Consider the following 12,103-nt stretch of genomic DNA (forward strand, 5'->3'; position numbering starts at 1 on the left):
TGGCAAATCATTTCAAGACTAAATCACAATCCCCAGTAAGTCCATCTACCAAGCTTCTCAAACACTCGTCTGTGTCATTCCTTCGATACTCGTCTGTATTGAGTCAAACACTCGTATGTGTCATTCCTTTGGTACTCGTCTGTATCTTCTTTCAATGCTCGTCTGTGTCGTTCCTTTGGTACTCGTTTGTATTTTCTTTTGATGCTCGTATGTGTCATTCTTTTGGTACTCGTCTGTATCTTCTTTTGATGCTCGTATGTGTCATTCCTTTGGTACTCGTCTGTATCTTCTTTCGATGCTCGTCTGTGTCGTTCCTTTGGTACTCGTTTGTATCTTCTTTCGATGCTCGTATGTGTCGTTCCTTTGGTACTCGTATGTATCTTCTTCTGATGCTTGTATGTGTCATTTCTTTGGTACTCGTTTGTATCTTCTTTCGATGCTCGTCTGTGTCGTTCCTTTGGTACTCATTTGTATCTTCTTTCGATGCTCGTCTGTGTCGTTCCTTTGGTACTCGTCTGTATCTTCTTTCGATGCCCGTCTATATTTTCTTCCAACACTCGTATGTGTCATTCTTTTGGTACTCGTCTGTATCTTCTTTCAATGCTCGTATGTGTCATTCTTTTGGTACTCGTCTGTATCTTCTTTCAATGCTCGTATGTGTCATTCTTTTGGTACTCGTCTGTATCTTATTTTGATGCTCGTATGTGTCATTCTTTTTGTACTCGTCTGTATTTTCTTTCGATACTCGTCTGTATCCCTCCTTGACACTCGTCTGTGTTATCCTATCTCTTCGTCAAGTCCATATCTTTCAATTACTGTTCCATGTAACAACCACCTCCTTTGAGAACCTTGTATTGGCACCTTGGCTACGTTACAAGCTATCACCATCCAACTATTGCTTACCATAAATCCCTCCATCATAAAAATAAAAAATAAAAGATTTTCTCTTTCCCCAACAGATACAAAAAATGATTAAATAAGGACAACAATCACACCATCATTTCAGGACAAATTTAAGGTCTTGATATTTAATCTTCTTCTACCTTGAATGTTCGAAAGGCTAGCGCCAATCTCACCTTCAAGTTTAAGACGATTAAATAGGGGCATCTGTCATACCCCAAATTTGTCCTACCCTTAATTTCTAACTGGCTTAGGCTTTGCATTTCATGTACATATCCCTCCATTAAGTCATCTAACACTTTGCATTCATTCATCAAATATATAAAACAGGGGATCTAGGGTTTCATAATGTTAAGGATTTCTACACCATGTGGACTTGTCTTACAAAGGCTTTTATTGATCACGGATTAAGGTATTCTGTATGCTAAGGATTAACAGGTAAATCTTGAGGTTTAGGCCTTATGATCATTAGGGAATTTTACCAAGCGCTTGGGTTATTTGTCATTTAAGGAGTGGCTTCATTATCAGTTGGTTCACTTCGGTTGTTTGAGTTACAAGTCACTAACTTTGAATTTTGAGCAAGAGTTTGGTATGAAGCATGGTGGAACTTATGAATCATTTCAAGATGGAGGACACGTGGTGTAACTTTTAGATTCAGTCAAAGTCAACCATGAAAAGTTGACTTTTTGACCGAAGTCCATACAAATCTACTTTGGCTTCCTTCATCTTAACATGATGCCATTTGATACAAGTATTGTGAGAATAAGGTGATGATGTGAAAGTTCAATTGAGTACGTGGAAGGAACAAATGTGTTTCAAGTCTTATTCTGAATTACAAAAGAAAGTCAACATACAAATATACAAGAGACCACTTCAAATTCAAGTGTACAATACAAGGGAAAATGAAATTACATTCAAAAATACACTTTTCACAATAATTGACCATTGACCACTTGCCCATTTCCTCTAAATCCCAACTCCATTTATGTATTCACTTCATCATGTACATGTGTCTCCATTTTCCAAGTATACCATAAACCTGCATAAGATAAAGATACTTCAGTACCTACACCATATTTCAAACCAAAACATACCCACCTGCATGTATACAAAAAAAAACCAGTTCAGAAAGATTGAAAGATAACATAACCTATGACCATTTTTGGCACTAACTACTAATTGCCATAAACTTCAAAACATCATCATCCAAAACCAAAGTTAATTCAGCAAAGAAGAAAAAGAAACTATAGCACTAACATAAACCAAAATCCAGTCACAACAGTAGCATACACATATATAGCATACATTAAAACCACCTTCAAATAAACAACTACAATTCAAATAGAACCCTACAATAGTCCACCCTCATGACAGTTCCAAAACATCACCACAAATGCACATCAGCCATGATTCATTCACAAACAGATACACTTCATACCAAAAAACACAGTTACCATTCTAACTGCAACCTAACAGTTTAAACCTATGTTAAAATGCATCACTAAATCAAACTCCCTGCAACATAACTCAAATATTACCCTGCTGTCTCATACTTTTAATCAATCCACATGACATACAAATGCATACATATCAGCCCACTCATTCCATAATGCTTATTCGAACTTGCAGCATGATCAGAAAATTCCATTACAATATACAAAAAAAAAAGGAGAGTAAAGTCAAAGATATTGATTCAGCAATAGACAAAAAGGAGTAAAGTCAAAGATATCAAGTTTTGTTCACCAAGGTGCTTATCCTGTAACACCCTTCTAAACCCCGCGGAAAATTTAACAAAAATAAGAGTAAAACATGAGAAAGGGCATTACAACTCCAATAAAATAAATAAACATTCATGTCATGCCATATAAGGAACGATAAACCAAAATTATTCAGGTAACATGTTAACACAGCGGAATATTCTTAACAACTGAATAATCAAACAACCGGAGTCATAGACTCATAATTCAACCATAAACCATAAACAAAACAGAAGTTTATCAAACAACTCTAAAATAACGTTCCCGGTGTTACACGACCAGAGCATGACACAGACCCAACTGACTCTAACGAACTACTTGACGAGCTAATCCTCACCAAGTACACAAGCTACTCCTCAATCTGAAAAATAACAACAGTAAGGGTGAGTTTCATTCGCATTAACAAATGTTATAGGAATATAAACAATACAACTTCATCCATACATTAATCACCCAAATCAATTATATTCAGATATCATAGCAACATTTATCCAATACAGTCATTCATACCAAAATACACACAAATTGCAACATTGGACAACTTCCATTCATGTTACAATTATACACAACAACCTAATGCAATGCAACTAAATGCATGTGGTACCAAACATGGGATAACCCATCTCACCGATCCACCACCATAAAGATACGGCTACTTCTCTCACTAATTCCACACAATGGGAATTAGCTACCGCTGTCCCACCACCATAAAGGATACAGCCCACAACATGATTATGAAATGCATTCATCAACCACGGCATGCTCATCATTAACATCCACCGACAATTCATAATCATTATATCACAACATACAAGCATAATAATATCACAACCATTTGATATTCACCACAGCATAATACATTTAACACCACACATATATTATCGTTTCATCAATCATAATAGCTAGAAACACCGCATAGCATGTTCATACCATTATTCAAACTATCACCAAACACAATCCACAAAACCAACAAAAGTGATTTTTAAATTATAATCCCCTAATATACATCATAAAATAGGGCATTAATTCATCTACCAGGTACTCGAAACGGCGTACAAAAAGGATTAACGGTTTAAAAGTTACGGACATTTTAAAATAAGTATTTTTCCAAAAAGCTTCAGTGGTAACCGGTTACTCCAATTCAAGTAACCGGTTACTACCTTACGGAGTAACCAACAAGTCTATTCGTAACAGCGGTAACCGGTTACTTCAAAACCAGTAACCGGTTACTGCCTCCCAGCAGAACCACAGAACACAAAACCCAACAGTGGTAACCGGTTACCCCAACTCAAGTAACCGGTTACTTCACAACGAATAGGCCATTTCAGTGACGTAACCTCAGGTAATCGGTTACCACTCCCCAGGTAACCGGTTACCTCGTACCAGAAACCCCAAAACTCCATTTTTCAGCACCTGCAACAATTCCAATCCATACCAGAACGTACCACAACGTATAGCAACATCAAACAGCACCAACAAACACGAAAATACACATTTACACATACTTCTAATCATGCTTTAACATCATTATTCAACACCAATCATCATTCACAACATAAATTGAACCAAAGTTCTATAAACCCCAAAACCCCAAACACCGACACATAATCCAATTCAGAATCCTAACATACGAATTCAATCGAATCATTCATAATACCCATAATAGAGGTTAATGAGAAGAATCCCCCCTTACCTCGATGTCGAATTCTTGGATGCTCTATCTCTTCGCACTTGCTCTTCTCCCAATTTCACGTTCAGCTCTTTCTTCTCCCTTTTGGTTCTCTTTTCACAAAATACTCCTCTTTTCTATTTTATGAAAATATAACTTTATTTTAGAAAAAGGGCTTTACAACTGACACACCCCCCAACTGCTACTAGCAACACTGGCCCATTAGCCTTATTTCGTCCATATTTCCCAATTAATCCAATTAATTCTAATATTTAATAAAAAAATCATTAAATTAAATAAAGAATTTTATGGGGTGTTACAACCCTCCCCCACTAGAAAAGTTTTCGTCCTCGAAAACATACCTTAGGCAAAGAGTTCCGGGTAGGAGTCCTTCATCTGGCTCTCCAATTCCCATGTAACATTCCCACCGGCTGGTCCTCCCCAAGCTACTCTGACCAACGCTATCTCCTTGCCACGCAATTGTTTCACCTTCCGATCCTCGATCCTCATAGGCAAAGCTTCAACCGTCAGATTATCTTTTACCTGTACATCATCCACTTGGATCACATGCGACGGATCAGCAATGTATTTCCTCAACTGCGACACATGGAATACATCATGCAGATTCGCAAGCGTCGGTGGCAACGCGATGCGATACGCCACCTCTCCCACTCTTTCTGAAATCTGAAACGGACCAATAAAACGCGGAGTCAACTTCCTTGACTTTAGAGCTCGTCCGATACCAGTCATAGGAGTAACTCTCATAAACACATGATCTCCTTCTTGAAACTCAAGTGTTCTCCGTCTCTTGTCATGATAACTCTTCTGACGACTCTGAGAAGCCTTCATCTTCTCTTGAATCATCTTAATCTTTTCTGTCGTTTCTTGAACAATCTCTGGTCCAATCACCGCACTTTCGCCAGATTCATACCAACATAAAGGCGTTCTACACCTCCGACCATACAAAGCTTCAAACGGAGCCATACCAATGCTCGAGTGAAAACTATTATTGTAGGTAAATTCGATCAAGGGTAGATAAATATCCCAAGTACCACCTCCTTCCAACGCACAAGCACGCAATAAATCCTCTAGCGATTGGATAGTTCTTTCTGTCTGTCCGTCCGTCTGCGGATGATAAGCAGAACTCAATCTCAGCTTAGTACCCAAAGCCTTCTGCAACCCTTCCCAAAACTTGGATGTAAACCTTGGATCTCTATCTGACACAATACTCGAAGGAATACCATGTAAACTCACTATCTTCTCAATGTACAATTGAGCCAGCTTCTCCATTGGGTAATCCATTCTCATTGGTATAAAGTGAGCAGACTTAGTCAACCTATCCACTATGACCCAAATGGCTTCATAGTTCTTCACCGTTCTCGGCAATCCAGAAACAAAATCCATAGATATACTATCCCACTTCCATTCCGGAATAAATAACGGTTGCATAGCTCCATATGGTTTCTGATGCTCAATCTTCGACTTCTGACAGGTTAAACAAGCATAGACAAACTCAGCTATTTCCTTTTTCATTCCCGGCCACCAAAACAGCTTCTTTAAATCATGATACATCTTGGTAGCACCAGGATGTATACTCAATCCACTACGATGTCCTTCTTCGAGAATACTCTTCCTCAATTCAGAAACGTTAGGAACACAAACACGATTACCAAACCTTATAATACCATTCTCGTCGATTCTGAATTCACCTCCCTTGCCTTGGTTAACTAGAGTCAATTTATCCACTAACTCTACATCGACTTTCTGACCTTCTCGAATCTCTTCCAGAATGCCACTAGTCAGCTTCAGCATGCCCAACTTAACACTGACAGGAGTGTCTTCGCATACTAAACTCAAATCTCTGAATTGTTCAATTAAATCCAATTCTCTTGCCATCAGCATAGACATATGCAAGGACTTCCTACTCAAAGCATCGGCAACCACATTTGCTTTACCCGGATGGTAATTCAGCCCAAAATCATAATCCTTGAGGAACTCTAACCATCTCCTTTGCCTCATATTCAGCTCTTTTTGATCAAAGAGATACTTCAGGCTCTTGTGATCACTAAACACTTCAAACCTCGAACCATACAGATAGTGTCTCCACAATTTCAACACAAATACCACTGCTGCCAACTCTAAGTCATGAGTCGGATAGTTTCTCTCATGTACCTTGAGTTGCCTCGACGCATAAGCGACTACCTGTTGATTCTGCATTAGTACACCTCCTAATCCCAACAATGAAGCATCACAATATACAACAAAAGATTCCGCCGGATTCGGTAAAATCAAGATCGGCGCACTAGTTAACCTCCTCTTCAATTCTTGAAATCCTTCTTCACATTTCGAATCCCAGATGAATGCTTGACCCTTCCTAGTTAACTTAGTTAACGGTAACGCCAACTTCGAGAAACCTTCAATGAACTTTCTATAGTAACCCGCAAGACCAAGGAAACTACGGATTTCGGAAACTGACTTCGGAGCTTCCCATTGAGACACTGCTTCTACTTTCGTTGGGTCAACGGCAATACCATCCTTAGAAATTACATGTCCAAGAAAGCTTACTTCACTTAGCCAGAACTCACACTTTGACAGTTTCGCATAAAGTTTCTTTTCCTTCAGTAGTTCTAATACCACCCTCAGATGCTCTGCATGTTCTTCTTCGCTCTTAGAATATATTAGTATATCATCGATAAATACCACCACAAACTGATCCAGATAAGGATGGAAGATCCTATTCATATACTCCATGAAAACCCCCGGCGCATTAGTTACTCCAAATGGCATCACTGTATACTCGTAATGACCATACCTTGTTCTAAATGCCGTTTTCTGAATATCGTCCGTCTTCACCCGAATCTGATGATATCCCGACCTCAAGTCAATTTTGCTAAACACACTCGCACCGACCAATTGATCCATTAAATCATCAATCCTCGGTAATGGATACCGATTCTTGATAGTAACTTTATTCAGCTGTCTATAATCCACACACAGTCTCATAGAGCCTTCTTTCTTCTTTACCAACAACACCGGCGCACCCCACGGCGACACACTAGGACGAATGAATTCTTTTTCCAGTAACTCTTCCAGTTGACTCTTCAATTCTGCTAATTCAGATGCCGACATACGATACGGCGCCATCGACACAGGACTAGTTCCAGGAACTAACTCAATAGCAAATTCCACCTCCCTCTCTGGCGGTAACTCTCTTACATCTTCTGGGAAAACTTCTGGAAATTCACATACTACTGGTAAATCACTACTCACCGCTTTCTTCTTCACTTCCATGGATGCAATCAACATAAACACGGCAGCCCCGTCCTTCATGGCTTCATCCACTTGTCTAGCAGTCATTGCTAAATCCTCGACACTGACATCTTCAGGAAAAATAACTGTCTTCGTGAAACAGTTGATATGAACCCGATTAAATTGCAACCAATTCATACCCAGGATGACATCAAGTTGTTCCAACGGAAGGCATACTAAGTCCATCCCGAACTCTCTACCAAAAATATCAATTGGACAGTTCAAACAGGCAAACGAAGTAGTCACTGAACCCGACGCAGGAGTGTCAATGATCATACTTCCACGAATATCAGATATTTCCAAGTTCAAACGTTTAGCACAATTCAATGAAATAAACGAGTGAGTTGCTCCAGTATCTATTATTGCAATTAAAGGAGTGCCATGGATAAAACACGTACCTTTAATCAATCGATCATCTGGAGTAGTCTCTGAACCTGATAAAGCGAAAACTTTACCCCCAGTTTGATTCTTCTTCGGCTTAGGACACTGTGGACTAATATGGCCCTCTTCACCACAGTTATAACAAGTCACGGTCCTTCCTTTGCAGTCAACAGCAATGTGGCCTGCTTTACCACACCGGTAGCACTTCTTCTCTTCACTTTTGCACTCATGAACACGATGTCCCGGTTCCCCACACTTAAAGCACTTAACAGGGGCACTAGAGTCTCCCCCACTAGGCTTCTTCCAACTTCCAGCTTTATAATTACCTCTACCATATGGTTTACCACGGTCCATCGGCTTCTTCCCTTTCTTATCAACTAACTCACGGGAGTGAGATGACTTCAGCTTCAGGTTATCCTCTTCATAGATTCTACTACAATCTACCAAATCAGCAAACCGACGAATCCTTTGGTACCTGATTCCTTGCTTAATTTCATCACGGAGACCATTCTCGAACTTAACACACTTCGAAAATTCGCTCGCTTCATCATTGTTATAGTGGATATAGTACTTGGCCAGCTCAACAAACTTTGAAGCATACTCCGGTACCGTCATGTTACCTTGTGTCAGCTCCAAAAACTCAACTTCTTTCTTGCCCCGAATATCCTCAGGAAAGTACCTCCTCAGGAATTCTTGCCTGAATACCGCCCAAGTAATCGCTACACCTGCAGATTCAAGTTCATCTCTACTAGCCATCCACCAATCATCAGCTTCTTCAGACAGCATGTGAGTCCCATACCTCACCTTCAGATTTTCAGCACAATCGATCACTCGGAAGATCCTTTCGATTTCCTTCAGCCACTTCTGAGCACCTTCGGGATCGTGCGTGCCTTTGAACAAAGGAGGATTGTTCCTCTGAAAGCTATTCAGCTGCCTGTCAGCTCCAATACCAGCTCCATTGGCATTCCCTCCCAACACACCAGCAATCATGCCCAGAGCCTCAGCGATCGCGTCGTCATTTCTTCCCCCTCTTCCGGCCATTGTTCTGCTAAATATCAGACAATATTTATTAGAACAAGGAGTATCGACAGTGTCAATTTTACACTAATCGTATACGAAGGATTAACTGACACTAAGACTCTGACTCAAACGACCGACTATGCTCTGATACCACTATTGTAACACCCTTCTAAACCCCGCGGAAAATTTAACAAAAATCAGAGTAAAACATGAGAAAGGGCATTACAACTCCAATAAAATAAATAAACATTCATGTCATGCCATATAAGGAACGATAAACCAAAATTATTCAGGTAACATGTTAACACAGCGGAATATTCTTAACAACTGAATAATCAAACAACCGGAGTCATAGACTCATAATTCAACCATAAACCATAAACAAAACAGAAGTTTATCAAACAACTCTAAAATAACGTTCCCGGTGTTACACGACCAGAGCATGACACAGACCCAACTGACTCTAACGAACTACTTGACGAGCTAATCCTCACCAAGTACACAAGCTACTCCTCAATCTGAAAAATAACAACAGTAAGGGTGAGTTTCATTCGCATTAACAAATGTTATAGGAATATAAACAATACAACTTCATCCATACATTAATCACCCAAATCAATTATATTCAGATATCATAGCAACATTTATCCAATACAGTCATTCATACCAAAATACACACAAATTGCAACATTGGACAACTTCCATTCATGTTACAATTATACACAACAACCTAATGCAATGCAACTAAATGCATGTGGTACCAAACATGGGATAACCCATCTCACCGATCCACCACCATAAAGATACGGCTACTTCTCTCACTAATTCCACACAATGGGAATTAGCTACCGCTGTCCCACCACCATAAAGGATACAGCCCACAACATGATTATGAAATGCATTCATCAACCACGGCATGCTCATCATTAACATCCACCGACAATTCATAATCATTATATCACAACATACAAGCATAATAATATCACAACCATTTGATATTCACCACAGCATAATACATTTAACACCACACATATATTATCGTTTCATCAATCATAATAGCTAGAAACACCGCATAGCATGTTCATACCATTATTCAAACTATCACCAAACACAATCCACAAAACCAACAAAAGTGATTTTTAAATTATAATCCCCTAATATACATCATAAAATAGGGCATTAATTCATCTACCAGGTACTCGAAACGGCGTACAAAAAGGATTAACGGTTTAAAAGTTACGGACATTTTAAAATAAGTATTTTTCCAAAAAGCTTCAGTGGTAACCGGTTACTCCAATTCAAGTAACCGGTTACTACCTTACGGAGTAACCAACAAGTCTATTCGTAACAGCGGTAACCGGTTACTTCAAAACCAGTAACCGGTTACTGCCTCCCAGCAGAACCACAGAACACAAAACCCAACAGTGGTAACCGGTTACCCCAACTCAAGTAACCGGTTACTTCACAACGAATAGGCCATTTCAGTGACGTAACCTCAGGTAATCGGTTACCACTCCCCAGGTAACCGGTTACCTCGTACCAGAAACCCCAAAACTCCATTTTTCAGCACCTGCAACAATTCCAATCCATACCAGAACGTACCACAACGTATAGCAACATCAAACAGCACCAACAAACACGAAAATACACATTTACACATACTTCTAATCATGCTTTAACATCATTATTCAACACCAATCATCATTCACAACATAAATTGAACCAAAGTTCTATAAACCCCAAAACCCCAAACACCGACACATAATCCAATTCAGAATCCTAACATACGAATTCAATCGAATCATTCATAATACCCATAATAGAGGTTAATGAGAAGAATCCCCCCTTACCTCGATGTCGAATTCTTGGATGCTCTATCTCTTCGCACTTGCTCTTCTCCCAATTTCACGTTCAGCTCTTTCTTCTCCCTTTTGGTTCTCTTTTCACAAAATACTCCTCTTTTCTATTTTATGAAAATATAACTTTATTTTAGAAAAAGGGCTTTACAACTGACACACCCCCCAACTGCTACTAGCAACACTGGCCCATTAGCCTTATTTCGTCCATATTTCCCAATTAATCCAATTAATTCTAATATTTAATAAAAAAATCATTAAATTAAATAAAGAATTTTATGGGGTGTTACATATCCTAGACAATACATCCATAACTTGACACATAAATCAGACCTGCAGAAGGAAAAGGAAACAATTGAGTACCAGGTTCAAAACAGTCTGTCATGCAATTCCAGTTCACACTCAATTTTAGTTTGCGGCCGAGGCAAATCCAGTTGTAATACCATTCAACATCAGTGCCTCATTCACAAAGGTTAACCGAAGATCACGAAGCGTTTCCCTTGCTGAAATCCTAAAGTGCCATCTCTCTATTTCCCCTATCAAATACACCACGGAATTTACATTAATACCGAAACAAGTTCGTACTCCAGTTCAACATATCTAACTGTCACGAATGGAAGCGACTCACCTACTGCAGCAAGTCCATACATTCATATAAATCTTCATTCCACACCATGCCATGTCCTGAGATGTCCAGCCCTGCAAATAAATCAGTTCAAAAACCAATACAAAGACTAACTCATTTTCTACCTGTTTTCAGCATTAACAATTAATTGTCACTAACTTCAGTTTTGAATTACTAACTAACCAACCTCCTCATTGCCAATTATCATAACTAACTCTTGCATAAACTCAACTTCCCTTTAACAAGAACTTAACTGCAACCTTCCCATAAACCTCCGTCAAACTCACTTCCCATAAACCTCAAAACAAAATCTCACTAACCAATTTTCACCTTAACTAATCCTAACTAATCTCTAACAGTTTGTAACTGATTCCAACAACCCCTAACTAACTCATCCAACTAATATAACTACCCTAACTTAGTGAGTCAACAAACTGAACTCATTGAGATCAATCTAACAGAATCCAAACCTGAGTGTAATCGAATCCTGTCCTAGTCAGCAACTCCAGACCTGAATAACTGATCCCAATCCTCCTTCCAAACCTCACAATCACCCGAGCCTAACCCTTATATATTCTCTTTTCCC

The sequence above is a fragment of the Vicia villosa genome, linkage group LG3 (assembly GCF_029867415.1).
Source record: "Vicia villosa cultivar HV-30 ecotype Madison, WI linkage group LG3, Vvil1.0, whole genome shotgun sequence".
Lineage (NCBI taxonomy): Eukaryota > Viridiplantae > Streptophyta > Magnoliopsida > Fabales > Fabaceae > Vicia > Vicia villosa.